Source organism: Phascolarctos cinereus, unplaced genomic scaffold (genome assembly GCF_003287225.1).
Source record: "Phascolarctos cinereus isolate Bilbo 61053 unplaced genomic scaffold, phaCin_HiC Scaffold_726;HRSCAF=1367, whole genome shotgun sequence".
Classification (NCBI taxonomy): domain Eukaryota; kingdom Metazoa; phylum Chordata; class Mammalia; order Diprotodontia; family Phascolarctidae; genus Phascolarctos; species Phascolarctos cinereus.
Window position 1 is genome coordinate 406,107,510 of NW_027556098.1, and position 26,722 is coordinate 406,134,231.

Genomic DNA, 26,722 nt, shown 5'->3' on the forward strand with positions numbered 1-26,722 from the left:
CCTGGAGTCCAGAGGACCTGAGTTCAAATCCCCCCACAGTTACCTATGTGCAAGTCGCTAAACTGTCTCAGTTATATCATCAGTAAAACAGAGATGCTCCTCACAGGGCTGTTGGGAGACATCTTTTTCATAATAGACAACTATAGAAATGCTAGGCATTATTATGCCAAATATTACAAAAAGGCCGGGGGTGGGGGAGGTAACAGTTCAACAGAACCAGGCAAGATATTGCTTTAAAAAAAAAAGTAAAGAAAAAGTCTGTTATTGTATGCAGTGTGCCCCATCCCTAGCCCCTCACCTCTGCAAAGAAATGGGGGAGGCACCTTATCGGTCTTTGGAGAAGATGATTTTAATCATTATAATTTCACAGACTCAGAGTTGATCAAATGGACATTTGGGTCAGGGAGAGACCCTGCACTGATCCCTACTGGCCTAAACAGTAAGGCAGGGGAGCAGGAGGAAGAGAGGACGGTTACCTCCCTTAGCTTTCTATGGTAGTTAATGATCCTTGCTGCTCAGGCACTAGAATCACGTGTTCTGTGCCACCCAAGGAGTCTGGGGCTGTTGGCACTGAAGGGGCAAAGCCCGATCTGCCCTTCCCTGCCCCCTCCCCTCTGCCCCCAGCCTCCTTGTCGGTGTCCCCTCTTCAATTGCCAGACTTGAGAGATGCCTGCATTCTCTGCCTCCTCACCCCCTGGTCATTCTGTACCCACTGGCCATGTGATTTCAGGCTCTGCCACTCTCCAAGGTCACCAGGGACCTCCCCACTGGCAAACCCAGTGGCCTGTTTTCTGTCCTTTATGGCCCTGATACCCCAGCTGTTCATCTCCTATGTCTGGTCTCTTCAATGCTCCCCTCTAGACAGTTAAATAGAGGCACTCCCTAGCCTCTTCCATCGATACTTTCTCTCTCTCTCTGTCTCTCTCTCTCTCTCTCTCTCTCTCTCTCTCTCTGTCTCTCTCTCTGTCTCTCTCTCTCTCTCTCTCTCTCTCTCTCTCTCTCTCTCACACACACACACACACACACACACACACATCTGTCCTGCAGAGAACTTAGCTTTTCCCAGGGTTTCAAATATCCCCTTCTATGGGATACTGTCCTCTGAGCTTCAGACCAGCATTTCCAATTGCCCCCAGGGGCAGTTCAGCCTGGATAGATGTCAAGGACCTAGTGGTGGAGGGAAGAGAGAAGCCCCTAGTAGAGCTGTATCATAGGATCATAGATCCAGAGTGGGAAGGGATATCAAAGGTCATTGAGTCTAAATGCTTCATTTTACAGGTAAGGAAACTGAGGCTGCCACATGTTATGTGACATGACCAGCGTATCACAGCCGGGAAGTATCTGGGGGCAGGAGTTAAATCCAAGCCTTCCTGACTCCAAGTCCAATGCTCTAGCCACTATACCACAGCTGACTCCTGAAGGTATAACAGATGAGGAAGGAGGTAAGGACAGAAGGATGGAAGAAAGTGAGGGCAGAGATACAGAGTAAAGTATTGAATGAAAGTAGAGAAGGAAATAAGAGCAGAAGTAGATTGCAGGTGAAGGGAGGTGAGGGCAGAGGGGTGGAGAGAGATAAGGACCAAAGTGTAGAGTGAGGCCAAGGACAAAGGTGTGGCCCTCAGGGGGCCTGGGAGAGCCAGGCCTATGCCTCTCCCTGGCCTCACCTCAAGGCACTCATCTGAGGTGGGTGTGGGGAGATGAGGTCTCTCGGGGACCCTGGCACCTCTGAAGCAGTCTTGACAGGCTGGGCCTGTTTTTCTGGATTTGAGGTTTCATGTTGTCCCTCCCAGGGACCTGGCTCTGATCCAAGCCTTACCATGGCCTCTCATGTCCAGGCCTGGGAGCTCTCAGAGAAGCTCTAGTCAGACCCTGCCCAATACCCAGGCAGGTAGGTCCTCAGGGGTGGAGTTCCCAGCCCAGCTTAGTTTGAGATTCACTTTATCAAGGAACCCCCAGGTATGAAAGAAAGCTCTGTTCTCCTGGCCTGAGGCCAAGGCTGCTGCCTACCACGTGGGAGAAGAGGTCTGAAAGCTCCCAATGTCAAGGGAATAGCTGGCATGTATAGGGTTTGGCTTGGGGCTAAGGATCTGTAGGGCAGGGCTGGGGATGGAAGAGAAATGAAAATATACAGGCAATCTTTCTGAACCCTCAAATTCTACCAGCCTTTCCTGGGCTGGAGGAGCTGGCCAGAGGAGAGTACAGGAAAATGGGGGAAATGTGAATTAGAGAAAATTAGAGACAACGTGGGTGCCTGTGAGAGAGAAATAGAGAGAGTGGGAGGATGAATGTGTGAAAGACTGAGAGGGAGGGAGAGGGAGACAAAGAAGAAAGGAGAGAGAGAGGAAGGAGACAGAGACAGAGGGAAGGAAAGACAGAGAGGGATACAGAGAGACAGAGGAAGGGAGAGGAGAAGAATGGAGGAAGAGGAGGAAAGAGCAAAGGCAAGACAGGGAGTGAGTACATAAAAGTGGGAGTGGGAGGATGAATGTGTGGGAGAGGAAGAGAGAGATCGAGGAGGGAGGATGAGAAAGAGAGGAAAGAGTAGAAGGAGAGAGGGGAAAGGGATAAGAGAAAAAGGGAGGAGAGAGGATAGGAGAGAAGGAAAGAGAGAGATATAATATGAATGTGAGGGTAAGCCTATGGGTGTGTGAGAGGGCAAGGGAAAGTGGGGGAGGGAGGTAGGGGGAGAGAGACAGAGAGAGAGGAGAGAGAGGGAGGAGACAGAGAGGAGAGAGAGAGACAGAGAGGAGAGAGAGGGAGGAGAGAGAGAGAGAGAGAGAGAGAGAGAGAGAGAGAGAGAGAGAGACAGAGAGAGAGGGAGGGAGAGAGAGAGAGAGAGAGAGAGAGAGAGAGAGAGAGAGAGAGAGAGAGAGAGAGAGAGAGAGAGAGAGAGAGAGAGAGAGAGAGAGAGAGAGAGAGAGGGAGAGGGAGACAGAGACAGAGAGACAGAGGCAGAGAGCATACAGGCAATCAGCCTGTCTCCACGAGAGCTGTGGGCACTCAGGTTAGGAGCTGCAGGTGTATCTCTTTCTTCCCAGGACCACACCCAGGCCTCCTTTGGCAGTGAAGCTCAGACAGGGAGCCTTGAACTAGATGGGGGAGGGGGAGGGCAAGTGCCCCACCTGAGTCCTGCCAGGTGTGTTCCAACCCCTCTGAGACTGAGTTGCACCCAAAGATCTCTCCCCACTCCTGCTCATCCCTCAGTAGGGAGTTCCTTGGTTTTAATTAGATTACTAGCTAATGACTGATGGTCGAGCTGACCTTCTCGTACTTTTCCCAGTCGGAGTGTGGAAGAAAGAGGCCCACAGGGAGGTCACCACCCGAGCAAGCATGAGGCCTCCACGCTGAAAAAGGTAAGTACAGTGAAAAAACACTATTGGGAGGTCATCTTATTTTTATTTGGGGGATAACAAAGCTCACAGCCTGAGCTGGGGAGGTAGAGAGGCACATGATTCCCTTTTTTTTCCGGCTGGGGTAGGGGATTGGTTGGGAGAAGAAATGTGCCTCCCTCCTTTCTTTCAAGCAGAGGCTGGACCACCATGCACTGGACGTGTCCCTTCCCAATCCCCAATCCTCTGATTTCCTCTATTTCAGCTCATCTCAGGTTCCCTTCAAGGAGGGAGGGAAATGGCCATCCTTATGCCCCTTGTAAGATAAGCCTGCCAGGAGGGGCCCACCAAGTGAGAAATTATTAACATGATCCAGGCTGGGAATCAGGACACACATACACACACACACACACGCGCACACACGCGCGCACACACACAGAGCAGGGCTCTGCAGTCAAATCCATCCTGGGATCCCTCTTTCCCAAGCCAGGACCAGCCAGCACCTATGTGGACAGCTGCCAGCCTTGGACCCAGGAGCTCAGTTAGGTGGCAACCCCTCACTCATCTTCCTCCTCCCATCAGAGCAGGATTGGTGTATGTGGCAGGGTTTCCTGAGCCATGGCTGGGGAAGATTTTAGATCTGGTCCTCTTGACGGGGTCAGGGGATGGTCTCCCTGACCAGAAGACCCAAATGACACCTTCCTCACCCAGAGGTAGCCATGGATGTATCAAGGAAAAGGGCACCCCTATCTTTGGGCTCCTCACTGGGTAGAGTTGGCGGGTGGAAAGGTGGAGGAGAACAGTGTGCTATGGTTGGGGGTGGGCAGTGGGACTGAGGTGGGCTAGCCAACCACCCGGTAGGAAAGTTCCTGATTGCCTCCAGTCAATCAGCCAATCAATCATCATGCATTTCTTAAGCTCCTCCTTGATCTTGGCCCTGAGGTTACAGACCTAAACAGACCCCTGCCCTCTGGGAGCGTGGATTCCCCCAACTCCGCTGGCTAAAATTGAGGACGTTCACCTCGATCCCTCATCTCCCCTCTTCCTCATCTCCCGTCACTCAGGTACCTTCTGCCACCCCCTCTTCTTCCCTGGCCTCACTCCTTACCAAGGCTGACCCCATTCCATCTCCTCGTCTCCAGCAGACTGCCTCCTCTGTCATCCCTATTCTTTCGCTTCTTTTCTATCCCTCCCTCTGTACCGGCTCCTTCCCTCCTGCCTACAAACATACCTATGTCACCCCCGTCCTGAAAAAACCCTCACTAGATCCTTCCATCCCTGCTGTCTATCATCTGCTTTCTCTTCTGACCTTTGTAACTGAACTCCTCAAAAAGACCTACAATTGGCACTCTCCTGTCACTCTCTGCCCTTACAATCCAGCTTCTGACCTTATCATCCCCCCAAACTGCTCTCTCCCAAGTGACCAGTGTTCACTTAGTTGCCCAGAGCGATGACTTTTTCACAATCTCATTCTCCTTTTCTTCTCTGCAGGCTTTGACCCTGTTGATCACTCACTCCTCTCCAGGTTTTCAGGACACACCCCCCCTTCTCCTCCTGCCTCTCTCACTGCTCCTTCTCTGTCTCCTTTGCTGGATCCTCCTCCCAATCATGGCTTCTGACCAAGGTGTCCCTCAGGGTTCTGTCCTGGGCCCTCTTCTCTTCTTCCTCCATATGACTTCACTTGGGGATCTCATCAGCTCCCATGGATTTAATGACCATCTGTCTCTATCCTGATGATTCTCAAACCTACCTTCCCTGCCCCAGTCTCTCTGCTGACCCTCAATCTCACATCTCCAAATGCCTTTCAACCTGGATGCCCAGTAGCATCTGAAACCCAATATGTCTAAGACAGAACTCATTATCTTTCCACCTTAACCTTCCCTACCTCCCACCTTCCTGTTATTGTAGAGGGCAGTACCTTCCTCCCAGTCCCTCACACTCACAACCCAGAGTCATTCCGGACTCCTCACTCTCTCTCACCCCCCATATCCAAGCTATTGCCAAGGCCTGGCGACATACCTCTGCAGCATCTCCTGAATACACCCCCTTCTCTTTCCTGACGCTGCCCCCACCCTGATCCAGGCCTTGGTCACCTCACACCCGGACTATTACAGTAGCTCCTAGTGGCTCTGCCTGCCTCGAATCTCTCCCCACTCCAGTCCTTCCTCCATCCAGCCACCATAGTGATTGTCCTAAAATGAAGGTCCAATCATGTCAACTCCCTATTCAATAAACTCCAGCAGCTACCTATTGCCTCGAGGATCAACAGCAAAATGCTCCGTGCAGCTTTCAAGGCCCTTCATCACCTAGCCCCTCCTACCTTTGCAGGCTCCTTGTACCTCACTCCCCAACACAGACTCTTCAGTAACTTTGGCCTCCTGGCTATTCCATGAGCAAGACCCTCCATCTCTCAGCTCCTGGCATTGTCTCTGGCTGTCCCCACTCCTGGAATGCCCTCCCTCCTTTGCTCCAGTTTCTGACTTCCCAGCTTCCTTTAAGTCCCACCTCTACAGGAAGCCTTCCCCAAGCCCTCTTCCTTCCAGGGCCTTCCCCTGGTAAATTATCTCCTATTTAACCTGTGTATACTTTGCTTTGTATATATTTGTTTGAAGGATTGCTCTCCCAAAAGATGCTAAGCTCCTGGAGGGCAGAAGCTGTGTTTTGCCTCTTTTTATATCAGCCACTTAGTACGGCACCTGAGGGCACACAGTAGATGCTTAATCAATGTTTATTGATTGATTGCTTTTTCTTCCAATTTCTGCTTATTGAAATCAAGGCATCTTTTAGGTGCCCCCTCCTCCAGGAAGCCAGAGGCCCATCCCCTTCCCCTCTTCCTCCTTTGATTAGAGCCTGTGTCTAACTTGGAAGCACACTTACCTCTCAAAGGCACTCATATTTTGGATTATAGCTGTTTTGGTGTGTTTCCTGTCTCCCTCACCTAGTAGCCCATGGAGCCCAGGGCTCAGCACACTGTAGGAGCTTAATCCAGGGTGGTTGGGTGTGCTGGGTCTGCACTGTAGCATCTGACAGAGGGGGTCTGAGGGGAGGCCTAGGAGGGGTGGGTGTGTTGTTCCAAGCTCCAGACTGTACCCTCCTGGAGTTTGGCTTTTCTGGGAGGCCACAGGAAAGCATGACAAAGCAAGAGATATCTAGAAGGGGGTTACTGCCTCCCTTCTTGCTGGAGGACAGCCCAGAGGCTGCTCAGGATGGCTGGGAGGAGAGGCTGACCTCCTGCCTACTTGGTAGAACAGAAGGGAGGATAGTATCCTGTCTGACATACCTGTTGAGGGTGGGAGGAGGGAAGAGCACCATTGTACCTGGTGGGGATGGGGGGAAGAGGGGCTAGCACTGTCTTGAGTAGACCTCTACTCTCTGCAAGGTGGAGGAGGTAGAAGCTCAGTCTTTTCTGCTGGGATGGAGGAGCATTGTCTTAGCTATTGGCCAGGACAGAGGGCCGCCATCTTACCTGCTGAGGATGGGGAGAAGATCTGAGAGAAGAAGCAGGCCTAGGCACACCCCTTTTATATGAACAAAGAGATACTTTTCCCCCTATTATATTTAACTTTTCCCAATTACATGAAAAGACAAATTTTAACATTCATCTTAAAAAATTTTTGAGTTCCAAACTTTCTCCTTCCCTTCCTCCCTCAACTCCCCCCCTCCCTAAGATGGCAAGCAATTTGAAATAAGCTTCTTCTTTGGAACAGAAATTCCTCCATTTCTCTGCAGCCTCCCCCACCTCTCTGAAGCCCCAGAGGAATAGCTGACAAGTGCAGGCTGCTTCGCTTTCCTCCCACTCCCTGAAAGAAGTGCCTTTTATCCACTCCAGCCCCCTTCCAATTCTGCAACCATAATCAGATCAGTAGAGTTACTGCTCCTAGAAAGGACGGGTCAATCTACTCCCCAATGGCTCCACTTCCAGTCCCTGTAACTCTCCAATCCTGGCCAGGACCCCACTCCCCACATGTCTAGTCTCCCCCCCATTAGAATGTAATGGTCATGGATTGTCTCCTCCTTTTATTTATGTCCACAGTACTTGCCACATAGTAAGCAGCTAGGTGGTCTAGTGGATAGGGCACTGGGTCTAGAGTCAGGAAGACCTGAGTTCAAATGCAGCCTTAGACATTTCATAGCTGTGAGACCCTGGGCAAGTCAATGAACCCTGTTTGCCTCAGTTTCCTTATCTCTAAAAATGAGTTGCAGAAGGAAATGGTGAACCACTCTGGCATCTCTGCCACGAAAACTCCAAATGGGGTCAAGAGGTTTGGATATGACTGGACAACGACAAGGCGATTAATAGCTGCTTCGTTACTCTGTGCTGATCTAAGGTACTGTCCCTTTACCAGATGGACATTTTATTTGCCAAGGGTCCAAAAAAGGACCTCATTTAAGAAAAGCTGCTTGAGAGAGAGTTCTGGGGACCTGAAAGAAGACTGCCTCTCAGACAGATGGACTGAGAAGACTGAAAGCTGAGCAGGCTCAGGAGCCCTGACTACAGGTAGGGGAGGCAGCAGTTCGTAGGAGCATAGAAGGGACCTCAAGGGTCCACCCCCCCATTTAACAGATGAGGAAACTGAGGCCTTGACTTGGCCAACATCACACAGGTAGTCAGCAACTGAATTCAACTGAGTAACCTGACCTCTCTTTCCATAGCATCAAGGCTAGGATTCCCTGGGCAAGTTGTCTCTAGCTTTCTGCTTGCCCCAACCAGGCTCCAGGCAGGGAGAGGTCTGAGAGTCTATGCCTCAGTCGGCTCCATTCTGCCCCCTTGGCTCCTTACCATGGATGTTCCAACATGTTTGCCCTTCACAGGGCCCCCTCCCCCATCCCATACCTAGAATCCTCCAATCCATAGGCGAGCATTAATTAAGCACCTACTACATGCCAGGCACTCTGCTAGGAACTATGGGTACAAAGGGGAAAATGAGGCAACCTGACCCCAAGAAGCTTACGTGCCTTCTAATCAGAGAATCACCATATTAGAAGGGATCTAGGTCATAGAGTCCAACCCATACCTGAAAAAAAGAATCTATCTGAAGCACTCTAGAGGAGTGAAGACCTCTGACCAGGGGACTCTCTAGCTCACGGCAGGCCATTCCACATGTTCTTCTTGACCGCCCTCCTGACTTCAGGGCTGGTGCTCTATTCATGGCGCCACTGGCCTCCCTCTAACGCCCTCCCCTTGCTGCTGGCTTTGCACCTCCCTCTCCAGGCTCTGAGACTCCTGATTCCTCTATACTCAGAGGTCTTCTCACCCTGTATGACCTCTCCTCCCAGTGGCTCTTTCCTCTGATTGGTCAGTTCTCCCCAGAATCTCTGTTGTATGGAAGACCCAGGCCAGCCGAGTTCACTCTTTCATTCATCTCTACCCTACCCTTCATACTCTCCCAATTTTGTGTCCCACTCCATCCAGTACCGCCTTCCTCCAGCCTTCCTCCACTTCCACATTCAGTTCTTCTTTATATATTGGAATGTAAGTCCCTTGAGGGCAAAAACTCTTTCTGCTAGAATTTGTATTCCCAGCCCCTAACATATGCTTAGCATATAGTAAGTGCCTAATGAATGCTTGTTGACTTTCTTTTCCTTTCCTGGGGTGGGGAGGGAGAGCTAGCACAACTGGGAATTTCTTTTTCACATAACCGCCCCTCAGACAATTGAAGACAGCTCTTACAGAGGCTCACAGCTTTAGAACTGGGAGGGGCTTTAAGGGTCATCATCCTTTTATTACCAATGAGGAAACTGAGACCTGGAATTTAAGAGATTTGCCCTCTGTCATCCAACTATTATAAATATCAGAGGCAGGATCTGGCCTCTGGCATTCCTGATCTAGGTCAAGGTCACACTCTGTCCCCTCCAGAAGTGTTCTCTTCTGGCTAAGTATCCCCATTTCCTTCCATTGATCTTTATAGGGCATAAATCCGAGGCCCTCCACCATAGAGAAGGTTCCTCTTTAGATATCACTGACAATAGTTAGCAGCGACAATCACCTGTTATTTTGTTGGGATTGAGTTCATTCCAGGCCTTCCATGGGCTCTGAACATGTTCAGATTGTCCTTCTGCTCATTTGGGGTTTCAAACAAATTTGGGGGTCTGTTTTGTCTCAGAAAAGAAAGAGGGAAAGAGGAAAGGAAGAAAGGAGAGGAGGGAAGATTTCCCAGCAAGTTGTCTCTGGTATGTTCTGGTGTGGACAGGCAGGGTTGTGACAGGGATAGACTGTATGATTGCGAGGTCAAAACAAATCAATAAGGTATTTATTAAGTATCTACTGCATACCTGACACTGTAAGAACGCAAAGAAAGGCAAAAAACATCCCATTCTCTCAAGTTGCTGTTACTCTGGTGGGGGAGGACAACATACTAGCAACTAGGAACAAACGCAGCGAGGTGGTGAGGTGTATAGAGCCCAGGCCTGGAGTCAGGAAGACCTGAGTTCAAATCCAGCCTCAGACATTTGGTGGCTGTGTGACCCTAGGCAAATCACTTCACCCTGTGTGCCTCAGTTTCCTCATCTGTAAAATGAACTGCAGAAGGAAATGGCAAATGACTCCTGTCTCTTTGCCAAGAAAACCCAAATGGGGTCACGAAGAGTGGGATACAACTGAAATGACTAAATAACAACCCCAAACAAGACACAGACAGGATAAACTGGAGAAAATTTAGCAATAATGGAGCTTTCCAAAGGCTTCTTGCAGAAGGTGAGATGGAGGGTGGGGTAGAGGCAGAGCATTCCAGCCATGGGGGGACAGCCAGGGCAAAAAGAGTTGGGAGAGGGAGAGGGGGTGTATTGTTAGATGAAAGAAGGGGGCCAATGTCACTGGATTCCAGAATAGGTAAAGGGGGAGTAAGGCCTAAGAAGACAAGAAAGGGAAGGGGGGGGTAAGATTATGTTCAGTCCTGTCTGACTCCCATTTGGGGTTTTCTTGGCAAAGATGCTGGCATGATTTGCCATTTCCTTCTCCAGCTCCTTTCACAGATGAGGAAACTGAGGCAAACAGGGTGAAATGACTTTCCCGGGGTCACAGAGCTAGGAAGTATCTGCAGCAGGATTTGAACTCAGGTATTCCTGACTCCAGGACCTGTGCTCTGTCCAGTGCAGCACTTAGCTGCCCAGATTATGGAGGGCTTCAAAAGGCAAACAAATATCTGGTATTAGAGGTGATAGGAGCCACGGGTGTTCAGAGTAGGTGTAGGAGGTGAAACGGTCAAATCACTTTGGTGGGCGAAGGGAGGATGAATTGGAGGGGGAGAAACCTGAGGCAGCAAGATGAAGCAGCAGCTATTGTAATAGTGCAGGCTTGAGGTGATGAGGGCCATCCCCCAGCTAGCTGAAGGATCAGAGGAGAGAAGGCAACATATAGGGAGATGTTGCAAGAGGAGAATTGACAGAATTTAACAACATAGTGGATAGTGAGGCAATGAGAGGAGGTGTGAAGTTTTGAGTCTGAATGACTAGGAAAATAATGGTGCCTCAACAGTACTAGGGGGGCAGCTAGGTGGTGCAGTGGATAGAGCACTGGCCCTGGAGTCAGGAGGACCTGAGTTCAAATTCAGCCTCAGACACTTGACATCAGCTGTGTGACCCTGGGCAAGTCACTTAACCCCAATTGCCTCACCAAAAAATAAAATAAAATAAAATAAAATAAAAACAGTAATAGAAAAGCTTGAAAAGGGAAGGAGTACAGTTTTGGACAGGTTGAGTTTAAGCTCCTTTCAGGATGTCCAAGAGATAGTGGAAGATTTGAGACTGGCGGTCAGGAGAGGAGATAGGGCTGAATAAGGAAGATCTGAGTTCAAATCAGGCTTCAGACACTCACTAGATTTGTGACCCCGGGTAAGTCACGTCACCCGCTTTTGCCTCAGTTTCCACATCTGTAAAATGAGCTGGAGAAGGAAATGGAAAACCACTCCAGGATCTTTGTCAAGAAAATCCCAGTGGGGTCATAAAGAGTTGGAGGAGACTGAAACCATTGAATAACAAATAGATCTGAGGATTATTTAAATAGAGATAATAATTGAGTCCAAGAGAGCCAATGAGATCACCAAGTGAAATAGTGTGGAGAGAGAAGAGGGCTAGCATGGTTAGCAGGCATGACCTGAAGAGCCAACAAAGGACACAGAGAAGGAACAGAGGGGGCAGATAGGAAGATAACTAGGAGAGAGCCAAGAGTGAAGTGAATTATCAAGAAAAAGAAGGTGGTCAACAGCATGAAAGGCTGCAGGGAAGTAAAGAAGGATGAGAAAAAGGCATCAGGTCGCACAATAAAGAGATTATTGGTAACTGGAATTGCAGCTGGATGATAAGGTCAGAAGCCAGACTGAAAAAGAATGAAGAAGAGAATGAGGGGAAAGGGATTGGAGAGGGCCTCCTCCCACAGAAGGAAGGAGAGAAATGGGATGACAGCTTGCAGGGACGGACAGATTCAGTGAGTGTTTTTTGAGGATGAGGGAGAGACATGAGCATGTTTGTAGGCGGCAGGGAAGCAGTCAGTAGATGAGGAGAAATCAAAGATAAATGGGAAGGGAACCATTGCCTGGAGGAACTGGATAGAGTAGGATCCCTTGTGCCTGATCAGATTAGAGAATTCCAGAGTTCATGAATCTGGAGGTGAAGCATTTGTGGGTGAAGGAAGATTGAGGGTATACCCATCTCTCTGTGTTGCTAAGGTTGGGTGGAAGAGTGGGCTATGGGAAATGAGGAAGTTGAAGAACTGGGAAGTGTTTGAGTGTAAATCAGTCTGTATGTGGAAGCTCAGGAGTTAGAGAGGACAGAAAGACTTTGAACCATATACTGACTTCATTGAGGAAGGAAAGAGAGTGTCCTGGAGGTGTGCAGATAATAGCCACCAGAATCTTGATTGGGGGATTAATATGGGTTGAATCAGCCTCCAGGAAGAAGAGGTGACTGAGTCACGCTGAAAAACAAATGGCCATAAGGAGCCAAGAGCATTCTAACTTCCCTTACCAATTTTTTTTCCTGGCAAAGCTGCCCTCTATCAGCCTGTCCCCTTGAGGGACAACTTGGAACTCTGCCTCTACTCTTTTTGGGGTTTTTTGCCTTTTTGGTGATGCAATCAGGGTTAAGTGACTTGCCCAGGGTCACACAGCTAGTAAGTGTCAAGTGTTTGGGGTCTGAGGTCAGATTTGAACTCAGGTCCTCCTGACTTCAGGGCTCGTTCTCTATCCACTGTACCACCTAGCTGTCTGCCTCCATTCTTGTGCTCTGGCTGACAGTAGACCACATGGGGTATTCCCACTCCAGGCCTTTGGACAGGAACCGCCTTCAGGTCCAGGACTGGGATGAGGTCTGATGGTCAGGCTGGTTGGATTATGAGAGAGAGTGACTCTTTCTGGCTGGGAGGCCTTTCCCTGGACCTAGGACCACCCAAGACTAATTTGGTTTTGTTATTTTGGGGTTTTTTTTAACTCATATACAATTTTAGGCTTGGGTGTAGAAGCCCCTAAGCTACTGTGCTTTGCTTCTGGTCATCAGGAGTTAAGTCACTTCAACTCAACCAGCATCTATTAAGTACCTACTATGTTCCAGGGACTGTGCTAGGCACCTTCCCCTGCCCTCAGTGGAGCTCATATTCCAGGTATTTGCCTGTTCTCAACCTAAACTGCCAAGCATTCAAACTCTGCTTCAGAGAGGATTGGCTGGCTACATTATCAGAATGCAAGACCTACACTTGCCAAAAAGACTATTTTATGGAGAACTCACACAGGGCAAGCATTCACATGGTGGTCAGAAGAAGCAATACAAGGACACTCTCAAAGTCCCTCTTAAGAACTTTGGAATTGATTGTGTGATGTGAGAGACATTGTCACAGGACCGCCCAGCATGGCACAACCTCATCAGAGAAGGTGTTGTGCTCTATGAGCAAAGCAGAATTGAGGTAGCTCAAGAGAAACCCAAGATGTGCAAACTCAGAGAATCCACCCCAGAGGTTCACAAGGACTATTTGTGCCAGACCTTTGTAGAACATTCTGAGCTCGAATTGGTCTGATCAGCCACAGTCGCAACACTAAAACTTACTCTGACATAATCATGTCATTCTGGTTGTTTTCTAGGAGTAGGGGGGATCATGGGATCATAGACTGATGACTGGCAGGAACATTAGATACCACCTAGTCAATTAATCAACAAACATTTATTAAGTCCTACTGTGTGCTGGGCACTGGCTCTAAGATCTGGTAAAAATAAACACAAAAATCAATCAGCAAATCATTGTCTTAAAAACTGAACAGCTTTGAGTTAGCTCTAGGGCTCTGATACCTGAAATGATGAGATCTCCCACACCCTCAGGGACCTTTCATTCAATTCAGTTCAGTTTCATAGACCTACTTTAGGCGCTTTGGATGTTTGTAGGCCCTGGGCTAGGTGCTAGATGTACCAAGACAAAAGTGATCCATTCTCTGCCCTCAAGGAGCTTCCATTCTGTGGTGGTAGATAGTATACAAAAGGTATTTACTCCCAAACTTTTAGCCCAAAGCCTGTTTACTGTGACTGGAGGACCTTGGAGAATGTAACTTTCCTTCTCAGTGGCACCACTGTCCAGAGTGCTGAATGCTTCTTGTGGTCCTTGACATCTAGGCAGGCTCCTTCCATGCTTCTTACTCCCAAGACACTTTTCCCAAAAGATGCTTTATAATAGAACATGTCTCTTTCCTTCCCACTCTTTCCAATTCTAGACTTAAAATCAACAAATCAATGCTGCCTCCAATTAATGTGGCCAATTTGCTCTTCCCCATGATGACATTCCATCTTCTATTCCCCCATGCCTTTTCCCTGATGGTCTCCCATGCCTGGAATGCTTTGCCTTCTCACCCCCTACTTCTAAATTTCCCCAGCGTTCCTTCAAGAATCTGCTACAATCCCACCTTTAACATCCCCTCCCCGGCTGCTAACACTTCCCCTTTCAGACAACCTTCAAATAGTCTGTGTATGTCTCTTGTACTTACCAAGATGATAAAGATTATCTCATTAGAGCATTCAAACTCTACTGCAGAGAGCACAGTTCCAATGGACTGGCCCCTTTGTTCAAATGCCAAATGTACATTTGTCTACATGACTATTTTGCTGAGAATTCACACAAGCTCACATAGACGTCAGAAGACAAGGACACTCTCAAAGTCTCTCTGAAGAAGTCTGGAATTAATTGTGAGATGTGGGAGACACTGGCAGAGGACCACCTAGCATGGAGTGCCCACATCAAAGAAGGTGCTGTGCTCTATGAGCAAAGCAGAAGCACAGTAGCTCAAAAGAAATGAGAGTTGCGCAGATTTAGAGCCATCTCCACTCCAAATGTTCATGTGCACTATTTGTGCCCAAGCTGTGGAAGAGCCTCCAAAGCTTGTACTGGTCTGATCAGCTGCAGTCAGATACAGGGTACCTTGTATCTCTTCTTCCAACCTGCATGTGAATTCTAGGCTGGTATGACTTCTCTTTAAAATAGTCTTTTAGGCAGACACACTTTTGGCATTCCGCCATTGGAGTTGTGCTCTCTGCAGTAGCATTTGAATGGTTTGCAGTTTAGCTCAAGAAATGACCTCAGTGTCTGGTATCTTATCCTGCAATGTGACCTTCAGACTCTTCCTAAGACAATTCAAATAGAAGTCATTCATTTTCCTGGAATGGTGCTGGCGGACTATGCAGGTTTCACAGGCATATAACAGTGAAGTCAGCACAATGGCTCTATAGACTTTCAGTCTGGTAGGTAGCCTAATACCTCTTCTCTCCCCTGCTTTCCTTCAGAGATTTCCAAATACTGAGCTAGTTCTGGCAATGTGTGCATCAATTTCATCATCTATGTGGACACCCCTGGAAAATATACTGACAAGGTAGGTGAACTTATCCACAGTATTCAACATTTCTCCATTTATTGTAACCAATGTTTCCACATATGGATGGTGTGGTGCTGGCTGGTGGAGAAGCTGTGTTTTCTTGGTGTTAATTGCTAGTCCAAAATTAACGTGAGCAGCAGAGAACCAATCCCTACTCTATTGCGTCTCAGCCTCAGAGGCTATATTGAGTGCACAATCATCTGCAAATAAAAGAAATCATGCACCAACTCTCCCTGTACTTTAGTCTTGGCTTGTAGCCTTTTAAAGCTAAATAATTTATTGTCAATGTGGTAGCTGACCTTGATGCTATTTTCTTTCATCCTTGTTGGAAGCATCTGATAACCTTGCTGAAAACAGCATTCTAAAAAGCATGGGAGCAAGCATACAGCCTTGCTTACTCCATTGGTGATTGGGAAAATGAGAGAGCATCGTCCATTATCCGGAGCTGCGCAAGCATGCCACCATGGAACTGGTGTAAAATACTGATGAACTTTTCTGAGCAACCAAATTTTTACATCATTTTCCGCAAGCCCTCATGAGTGACAGTATCAAAGGACTTGGTCAGATCAATGAACATTGTGTACAGACCTCTGTTGTGCTATTGGCATTTCTTCTGGAATTGTTGGGCAGCAAACACCATATTGACTGTTCTTTGGCTCTTTCTGAAGCCATGCTGGCTCTCAGGTAGATGACCATCTTCCAGGTGAAGGATCAGCCTATTAAGGAGGACTCTGGCAAGAATCTTGCCAGCAATGACTGAGAGAGAGAGAGACCCCTCCCCTTGTGATTGTCACAGAACAATCTATTTCCTTTACCTTTATAGAGATGGACAATGGAGTCATCCTTGAACTCCTAGGGGATAATCTCCTCTTGACATATAACCCAGAAAATTTCAGTCAGCTTTTGTATAAGCTCCTACCTTATAAATCTCAGTTGGAATACAATCAGCACCAGATGCTTTGCCACATGAAAGGAGGCTAATGGCATTCAGAACCTCTTCTTCAGTAGGAAATTTGGCTAAAGAAGAATTGACTTCAACCTGAAGTATATCATCAGTGGCTTCGGCATTGATTGATGACAGACTGTTAAGAACACTATGGAAGTGTTCAGCCCATCTCTCCAGGATCGTGTCTTTATCACTAATTAATGTGGCTCTATCAGCACTGAGTAGCTGAGATCAGGGTATCATAAAAGTACTTTGGATTGTTACTAATAGCATAAAACTGAATCTCATTTGCCTTCTTACTGAGAATCCTGCATCTCTCTAAGGTTCACTTGCACTTTATTTTTAATGGAGTTAAATGCTGCTTTCTTAGAGATGGATGAACTATTCTACTAGTAAACCTTGTAGAGTACTCGTTTTTTCATTTAGCAGCTTCTGAATTTCCCCATCATTCTTGTCGAACCAGTCTGGGTGTTTGGAACTGTTCTGACCCAGATGAGCAAATGCGGTGCTGTACACCAAATATCTGAAAGCTGCCCTCTGCTTTTCTGTTGCACTGTTTTCAATTGTCTGTTGGCTCAGCTTTCCCTCCAACTTAACAATGAACTGTTCTGCTGAAATAAGCTCTCTAATCTGTTGACATTAATTCTTCTGGTAGTCTTTTTGCCATGGGGCCACTGCTTTTGTTGAATGGGAATATTTATCTTGGAAAGGATAAGTCTATGATCTGTCCAGCACTGCATCACACATCATCTCCTTTGTCGCTCTCACATCCTGTCTCTCTTCTCTTTATAATGACATAGTCTATTAAATGCCAATGTTTGCTGCAAGGGTATATCCACAAAGTTTTATTGCATTTAGGTAAATGGAAGACAGTGTCAGTGATGAGAAGGTCATGAGATACACAAATCTTCAGTAATAAGTGACCATTGCTGTTTCTGTTTCTGACTCATTTCCCCCAAGGATTCCCTGCCATGTCTGGTACTCTATGCCTACTCTTTTGGCACATGAGTGATGAGGGTCTCCAGGTCTTCATAAAATTTTTCTTTGATCTTCTCAGGGTGGTTATCGTTTGTTGTTAGTTCTCAAAGAGGACCATGAGATCAGGAAAGTGATGCCATGACATGCAAGTGAATTGGATTTAAGTGAGAGGGGGGCTGTGCAAAGTTGCCAGCTTTACTTTCTTCTCAGGAGCCATCTGAGTCCAGTAGCAAGATATAGATCAGAATGACTGGAGATGGCCCTGGATGCAGTGGGAGACCTTGGCCTTTTTAAGCTAAGGTCTTCAACAGGTCATAGTTTGACTGAGACAGTGTCCTTTCAGTGATTAAGGCTAGGTTAGAAATGAAGCAGAGAATGGCCTTTTTTACCTAATTAAAAAAAAATCAATCTGGGAGGGGAAGATCCTCAGGGTTTCTGGGCAAAACAGAAACAATTGCTATTTACATTCACTCTGAGCCAATCAGGGCCCAAACAATGACCAAGTGAGGTTTGAGCTGGGACCTATTGGCCAGTTGATGAGAGCCAGAGTGATTTGGGTTTAAGGCATGGTCCTCGACTGGTAGGAGCATATGCACTGATGATGGTGGCATGGAGATTTCCTGCAAGTGGCAATTGTATTTTCATGAGCCTGATGCTCACTCCTTTTGGTAGACTACAAACTTGTTGACTATATTAGTCAAACCTAAGCCAGCTTCAAAGCGCTCCCCTTCACTGCAGCCACTCCAGAAAAATGTGTGCCCAGCTCCGACTTTGGTAAACTGGCCTTCATTTACCGGCCTTGTTTCACTCAGGGCTGCTATTTGGACGTCATACCTGCTGGGTTCTGTCTCAACAAGAGCTGTTTGTCTTTCAGATCCACTGGATTTTTGTATTGTCCATAAGTGTGAGCACATTCCACATACCCATGGTAAGTGAAATCATCTCTGCAAAAGTTTTTGCATATTTTTTTGTGTTTTGACCGCAGGGTGGCATCCTTGCATGCTACAGTAATCAGACCTAGATTGGGTAAGCAATTTTTAAGGCACATTTTGTAGCCCCTTCCTCACACCAGTAGGTGAGCAGGGCAATACTTTTATTTTTAGTAAGGCAATGGGGGTTAAGTGACTTGCCCAGAGTCACACAGCTAGTGAGTGTTATGTGTCTGAGACCAGATTTGAACTCAGGTCCTCCTGACTCCAGGGCTGGCGCTCTATCCACTGCGCCACCTAGCTGCCCCTAGCAGTGCAATCCTTAAAAGGCTGCTTAGGCACCCAGGGACACCCATCCTACTACTACTTTCAGTGAGAAGATGACCCTATGGCCTGGGCTGTCTTTGGGCAGGATTGTGACTACAGCTCCCAGTGTATCCACACCTGCTGCTTCATCACTTGCCTGTCTCCATAGAACTTTGAGATAGGTAGAAAGAGTAAAATGGTATGGGTGATGTCTTTTGATTTGGGTATAAATTGGATTTAAGTGAGGCAGAGTTGCACAAAGTTTTCAGCCCCACTCTCTCTTCCAGTCATCACAGTCCAGTGGCAGGACAGAGTCAAGATGACTGGTTTGAGATGCAGTGGATGACCTTGGCATCTTCAATGTCTAAGCAAGCTCTAAGCACTCCACAGAGCCTGCTTCAGCTGCCTTCATGGCCTTTGGAACAAATTGTTCTCATCTGCCCATTCCACCAAGGGAAGTTTCACATGCCTGGGGTAGAGACGCCCTAATTCACCAAAGGGAGACCCCTGGTTTAGCCTGTATGCCTGGACAGGTTACTAGGACGTGGCTGCTGCACATGCTACAGCTTGAAGCCACAGGTGAGAGTTGGATGAATCAGGACACCAATGGAGGAAGAACAGCCCTCACACCAGATATGCTAGACTTCAAGGCAATTTTTTTTGAGGGAACAGGGCTAGTACCAGTAGAGATGAAGAAAGGCTTCATAAAGAAAGAGAACCTTGAGCTGAACTATGAAGGAAATTGGGGGTTCTAAGAAGACACAGAGAGAAGGGAGGACTCCCCAGAAATGGGAAAGTGTCTGCGCAAAGGCACAGCGAGAGAAGAGGAAGCCAGGGCGCAGAGTCAGGGGCAGCACAAAGACCAGTTTGGTTTGACCTAAACATAGCAAAAAAAGAAAAAAACAAACAAAACCCTCCTCCAAACCCCTGACACAGTTCCTGCCTTCAAAGGAGTTTTTACAGATTTCAATTCAATCAATCATTTTTAATGAATAGAACAATGGCTTCATCTGTGGAAGTAGAAAACGATTTAAAGATGGCCCCAAAATGATGGAACTGAATGTGGTGGAATGTGGTGTAAGCATAGCTTAGCTCCAAAGGGTGAGGAGAAGAGCCTTCGCCCTGCTCACATCTTTGCAGAGTTCCGTAGGTAAGAGACTCACAGCAGCAAGTCAGAGTTTTTTGATGTCTTGATTGGTTTGGCTGAAATTTTTTTTTGTCTTCCTCCTATGGAAAAAAAATATCTTTGTTATAACTAGTGGTTATAGGGAAGGGGAGGAGGAAGGGAGGAGGGACAAAAATCTAGGTGATAGAGGAAAGGGAAAGGAATACGTATTTATCACTTGCCTACATCATATAATCACCTACTATGTGCCAGGCACTGTGCCTAGTGCTGGGGATACAAAAAGAGGTAAAAGATAGTCCCTGCCCTCAAGGAGTTTACAATCTAATAGGCAAGACAACGTGCTGACAAATATATACAAAACAAGCTATCTACAGGATAAATTGAAAAACTAACAGAATTTACATTTGATTAATAATTATAATATTATAAGTAATTGACAGACTTTATATCTCATTTGATCCTCAGAACAACCTTGAGAGGTAGGTACTATTGTGAACCCCAATTTATAGTTGATAAAACTGCCCAGGGCCAGATTTGAACTTAAGTCTTCCAGACTTCAGGCCCAGTTCTCTATCCCCTGAGCCAACCAGCTGCACTTAAAGAAATACAAAAACAAAACAAAAAGCAGTTGAAAAAAACCACCCCTTGTTTAAAAAAAAGAAAAATACAAGCTCACTCAGGCTACAGTAAAAATTAGTTACTAAAGTAATAAAATGGATAGAGCCCTGGACCTGGGATGAGGGGTAACTGGGGTGGGGCAGAGCCCTACCAGTTCCTGAGACAGCCCATTTCCTCTTTGGAATAGCTCTCTCATTGCTAGGAAATTTTTCCTGAAAGCAAACCTAACTCTGCCACTTTACCAGTCCCTTTACCAGCTGTGTGACTGGAGCTAACATCTCTCTGGGCCTCAGGCAATAATTACAACTCACATTTACATCTTTTATTTATTTATATATTTTTCTAAATTTTATGAAATACAAACATTTTTATCATCACAGCAACCCAGGGAGGTAAATGCTATTATTATCACCATTTTACAGGTGAGGAAATTGAGGCAGACAGAGGTTAAGAGACTTTCCCCGATTTAAACTCAGGGCTTCTGGACTCCAGGCCTAGAGCTCTGTGCCAAGTATCTACCTAAGGGCTTGGAGCTAATACAAAAACAAATACATAAATTATAAATACAAACAGATACAGACACACCAGCTCTGTATACAGAGGGATACAAATCTATACATATAGAAATAGACACCAACATAGATACACCAGTTCTCACATCAACATATATAGAAATAGACATACTTGGACACATGACACTTACTAGCTGTGTGACCCTGGGCAATTCACTTAAGCCCCAGTTGCCTCACTAAAAAGCAAAAAAAAAAAATAGACATAGACATACCAGCTCCATACACAGAAGGACTCACATCTACATATATAGAAATAGACAGAGACACCAACATAGACACAGACCTACTAGAACTGCACACACAGGGACTTACATCTACACATATAGAAATGGATATAGACACCAACATAGACACAGACCTACTAGAACTGCACACACAGGGACTTACATCTACACATATAGAAATAGACATAGACACCAACATAGACACAGACCTACTAGAACTGCACACACATGGGCTCACATCTACAGACATACAGATACTAGATGCACTCATTGTCTTTGGGGACATAGTGTATGTGACACTACCTGTGAAATCACAGCAACAGGGTGCTATAATGTGTAGCATTCTGGACTTGGAGTCAGGAAGACTTGGGTTCAAATTCTGTCTGCTGTTGTGTGACTATAAAAAGGTAAGTTAATGTTTCTGAGCCTCTATTTCCTCAGCTGTAAAATAAGATCTAGAGAGTTGCCTATCTAGTTGGGTGGTTAGGAGGACCAAAAGAAAATAATGAATTTTTTAAAAAGCCTCAAGCCCTAGGTAAATGGTTTTGAAAGCAAGATAACCCCTGACCTCAAAGAATTTATATACTATTTGGGGAAGAGGATACAAGTGATGAGTGAATGTTTTAGTCTGGGAAGTTAAGAGGGTACTAAATGCAGAAGTGATATTGATGTGATATTTCCATAGCAATATTTATATTGGTTATTATTCTGAAAAGGAGGTGGTGGTAGTACTGTTGGGTGGCTGTCAGGAAGATGGCCAGACAGTTGAGGGAAGTGATTCTGCCTAGATTTGATGGGTCCTTGAGATGCTCACTGACCAATCTAGACTACAAGACCCCAGAGTAAGAATTTGAAGTCTTTTACAGACATAAAAGTGTTATTTTTATCAATTGAAGTGTTATTTTTATGTACCTCCCACAGCCCTAGGGTTCTTAAGATGGAGATAACAATGTGGGTAGCATCTACCTTTCAAGGTTCTTCTAAGGATCCAGAAAACTTTTTAAAAGTACTTTATAACATTTACCTATATAAATGTTAGTTGGTTTTTTCTACCCCAGTCAGCCTAGTATAGGGTCTAATCTCTGTGCTTAAGAGAGGGCTATTCATGGCCTCTAGGGTAGGAGGAGTTTACGGTACTGAAATAAACAAAATATAATTCAATTCAACAACCACATATTAAGCTCAGTTTAGGGGATACAAAGATAAGAAATTCTGGTAGTAGAGAAGCTGACTTTCTACTAAGGTGGGGAGGGAGATAAGTAAATGCAAGATATGTTCAAGAAACTGAAATAGCAAACAGTTCAAATGGAAGAAGGATTCCCAGTGTATGATAAAAGCTTACAGATCCTTCTGTTTTCAGATGATATCATACTGGTTACATCAATCCCAGGCACACTGCAGAGCATCCTAGAAAAGATCTATAACCACTCAAAAGAATTGGTCTAGCCATCCACACAGGAAAAAACAAGTGGATGAAAAAGGTCTTTGTCCAGATTATGACATCAAAAATCATGTTATTCCTAATGAGCTATTCGCTGGAAAGCCAATGTTTTGTAAGACTGTACTGGATTTTACTAAGTCTTTATTACTGCAAGTTTAAGCAGCGTTACCTAGGAAACCTCCACAAGTGTCTTGGAACCTGGGAAGTCAATCAGTTGGAACAAATCTCTCTTTAAAAGCAGCAGAAACAAGGCATAAAGCCAGGTACTGTTCCAGGTATTGTTAACAACTGACTTAAACACACTAATATGATGATTCAGGGATGTATGCAGACCCCTTTGACACAGAAATTTCAAGGGAAAATGTTTCCCAGAATCAGATGACTTCATGAAGTAGGCAACTAACCCCAAGACAATGGACTAAGAAGCCTGTTGAAATGGACATTAACATGCATTCCTGTTCCCTGTTCTATCTTGTCTTCCTGATTATAGTTATGTTAATTGACCATTGTTTGACATAATGCCCTAACCCTTATAGAAAAGGACCTAAATGTCAGTTTTAGAATACCACTAGGCAGCTGGGTGGCATAATGGATAGGGTCAGGAAGACCTGAGTTCAAAACAGCCTCAAACACTTACTAGCTGTATAATCCTGGTTAAGTCACCTAACCCTGTTTGCCTCAGTTTTCTCATCTGTAAAATGAGCTAGAGAAGGAAATGGACAAACCAGTCCAGTACCTTTGCCAAGGAAACCCCAAAAGAAGAGTTAGACATGACTGAAATGACTGAACAACAAGAAAGTTTAAATCCAGGCCATCAACTACTAGCTCCTTGTTCATTTCACTCCATTCTGTGAATGGGAGCACCATAGTCTCTGTAAGGTCCTATTCATCAAGGTCTGGGTTCTCCACCTCTGAGCACAGATAACTTTGCAAATAGTCTTAAAGCAGCCCCTGTAGAAGCTGTGGAAGGTGTGACTGAGTTCTAAAAATGGTTATGATGATGACTTTCTAATCTTGTTAAAATGTTTTATTCAGATTGTTTTACATTTATTTTTTAGTCTTTTTCAAATTTATTATGGTGTGTACAAATAACTCTTGCAGTACTGTAAATCTTTAGCTGGCCCACTGATTTAAAAAAAAAATTAATCCAAGGCCAAAGGGAAAATTGTTGAAAGTGGATTTTGGGGAGAATATAACTGGTTACATTTTATGCTATATTTACCATTGTTATTTTTTTTCTTTTTTTAATCTATACTAGATTTTTTTTTAGAGGACAAAAATGAAGACTTTCTTTTAGCTCAACTTGGATCAAAATCACTAGTTCTATGGTCTTTCCTTGATGAAAATGAAAACTTTCAAGGTGTGCAGGCATTTTCTCATCTGGTCAAATAAAACTTCACCAATTTGATTTTTTGAGACCTTACAAATTCATAGTCTATTCCAGTTCCTTTAGGTTTCTTATCTTCTAATTCACCTAGAAAATTAAGTTCTAAATCATTCACCACTAATATACCACAGGGAATAGGAAAATATTCTCTTTCTAACTCATCTCTTTCTTTTCAAGCTGGAGAACAATTCATAGTTGTATTAGGTGGATAATAGTTTTCAAAAGTTCAAACTGAAAAACACACTTGTCTTGTTTGGAAGATAAAACTTTTAAACTCCCTTCAGTTCTATTTAAGAATTGAGCATTTTCAGGGGCAGCTAGGTGGTGCGGTGGATAGAGCTCAGGCCTTGGAGTCAGGAGGACCTGAGTTCAAGTTCGGCCTCAGACCAAACACTTGATACTTACTAGCTGTGTGACCCTAGGCAAGTCACTTAACCCCAGTTGCCTCAAAAACCCAAAACATTTCCCCTTATCTTGTCTTTTTTGCTCTCCCAACTTGGCTACAATTGGGAATACAAAGAAAATCAATCAATAAACATTTGTTAGGCACTGTGCCAAATAAACACTAGGGATGGGAAAAGCAACAAAAGATAGGCCCTGCCCTCAAGGAGCTTACAATCTAATGGAAAAACTCATAGCTTTGAAATTTTTTTTCTTTTCTTCCTTCTTTTTTCCTTCCTTCTTTCCTTTTTTTTTCTTAGTTTCTTCTTTCCTCCCTTTCTCTCTCTGTCTCTGGCAATCCGGGTTAAGTGACTTGCCCAGGGTCACACATCTAATAGGTATCTAAGGCCAATTTTTAACTCCAGTCCTCCTGACTCCAGGGCCAGTGCTGTATTCACTGTGCCACCTAGCTGCCCCTGTAGTTTTCTCAATGCAGAGAGCAAAGGGGCTGTACTGCAGTTTTTTCAGCTGTCCCAGTTTCTCGTCTCTAGAAGGTCTCAATTTGGTGAGATCACCTTTTTTGCATGCACCAGCAGTTCTTGAAGATGAGATTTTGAGAGTCTGAGCCAGCAGTCTCTTCGTGGTTGCCTGAATTTTCAGGGTCCTTGCTAGCCACTGTACAAACAAGCCAGCACAGGTTACAGACAGGTTACTCATACACTGTAGTTTAATTATTCACTCAAGAGTGTGACACACACCATCAGTGAGCGATAATTCCATAGATCTCCAGATCTCTCTCTCTCTCTCTCTCTCTCTCTCTCTCTCTCTCTCTCTCTCTCACACACACACACACACACACACACACACACACACACGGTCTCTTTTTTTTTTAAGCAAGCAGGGTTGACTAGGATCACACAGCTAATAAGTGTCTGTGGGCAGATTTGAACTCAGGTCCTCTGGGCCAGTGCTCTATCCACAAAGCCACCTAGCTGTCCCATACATATAGTCTCTCCTCCCGAGCTATGCAACCCAGAGTTTGGTCAGGTTAGTCATAGACCAGAAAAGGTACATTTTTATAAAAAGAAAAAAAGATTCTTAAACGGTTCATTCAGTATCCTCTCTTCCTTTGAGGTTCATGCTCTTCGTATCAACCACCCTATCAAAATCCTGGTAGTTGTCTCCAGATGCCCAGGTGACTCCCCTTCCTTCCTTGATGAGTTCAATATATGGCTTATATTTTTTTCTCTCCTCCCCAACTCCTGCCCTCGTACTAGGGGACTTCAACATATAAACTGACTCTCTCTTGAACACCCTAACCACTCAGTTCCTCAATGTACTTACTTCCCATGAGCTACTCCTTCATCCCACCTCAGCCACACACAAAGATGGTCAGATCTTTGATTTTGTCATTACCCACAAATGTACCACTTCCATGTTCAAGAAATCTGAAATCCTTTTATCTGACCATAATCTATTGGACTTTCACCTCTCCTTCTGCCTTCTCTTACTAAACCCTATTCTTTGTCCACACTATGACCTCTGATCCCTTAACCCCTCAGTTCTCTCCCATGCCATCTGCCCTGCACTAGCCACTCTCTCCTGTTTTCATCTTGACTCCTTGATGAGCCAATTCCACTTTACACTGGCCTCCTCTCTTGAATCCCTAACCCCCTTATCATATCCTCAATTATACCCAGCCAGTGAACCTTGGATCACTCCCGCCATTTGTTGCCTTCATACCTACACACATGCTACTGAATAAAAGTGGAGAAATTCATACAACTGTTCAAACAAGTTTATGCTACATAACTTCAACTGGGCCCTCACTGCTGCCAGGCAATCCTACTGTGTCTCCCTTATCAACTCACTCTCCCACTCTCTGTAATGGCTCTTACAAATCTTTCCATCCCTCCTCAAGCTTCCCAAAGCTCCCTTTTCTCTCCACTCTTACCTTACCTCATATTTTACAGAAAAAAAAATAAGGCCATTCACCATGAGCTCCCTCTTCTCCCTCTTTCATTATCTCCTATCACTCAGGTACTTTCTGGCACTCACTCCCCTCCAAAATGAACAATGATCTTTTAGTTGCCGAATCCAGTGGCCTTTTCTCAATCCTCATTTTTCTCTATAGCCTTTGACACTGTGGGTCTCTTTCTTCTCCTTGAGATTCTCTTCTCTCTAGGTTTTCAATACGCCATTCTCTCCTGGTTCTCTTCCTACTTATCTGACCATTTCTTTTCTGTCTCCTTTGTTGGATCTTCTTCCAGATCACAACCTCTAACTGTAGGTGACACCCAGGATTCTGTCCTGGGTCCTCTTCTCTTCTCCCTGTATACTTTACTCGATCATCTCATCAACTCCTATGGATTTAATTACCATCTTTATGCAGATGATTCTCAGATCTACCTCAATCTCTCTGTTGACCTCCAATCTCACATCTCTAGTTGCCTTTCAGACATCTCAAAGATGTCCAGTAGACATCTTAAACCCAATATGTCTAAAATAGAACTCATTATCTTTCCCCCATAAACCCTCTTCACCCACCACCTTTCCTATTACTGTAGAGGGCAACACCATTCTTCCAGTTCCTCAGGCTTGCAACCTGGGAGTCACCCTGGACTCCTCACTCTCAGCCCCTACAT

At 45.5% G+C, this 26,722-nt stretch overlaps 1 long non-coding RNA gene across 1 annotated transcript; it reads left to right on the forward strand.

Annotated features, from left to right (window-relative positions):
- Positions 1 to 3,268: 3,268 nt before the first annotated feature.
- On the forward strand, positions 3,269 to 24,932 carry LOC110201258 (uncharacterized). The gene is made up of 4 exons (XR_002322452.2): positions 3,269 to 3,353; positions 15,081 to 15,166; positions 17,968 to 18,021; positions 22,229 to 24,932. It is a non-coding gene; the product is annotated as an uncharacterized LOC110201258 (long non-coding RNA).
- Positions 24,933 to 26,722: the final 1,790 nt, after the last annotated feature.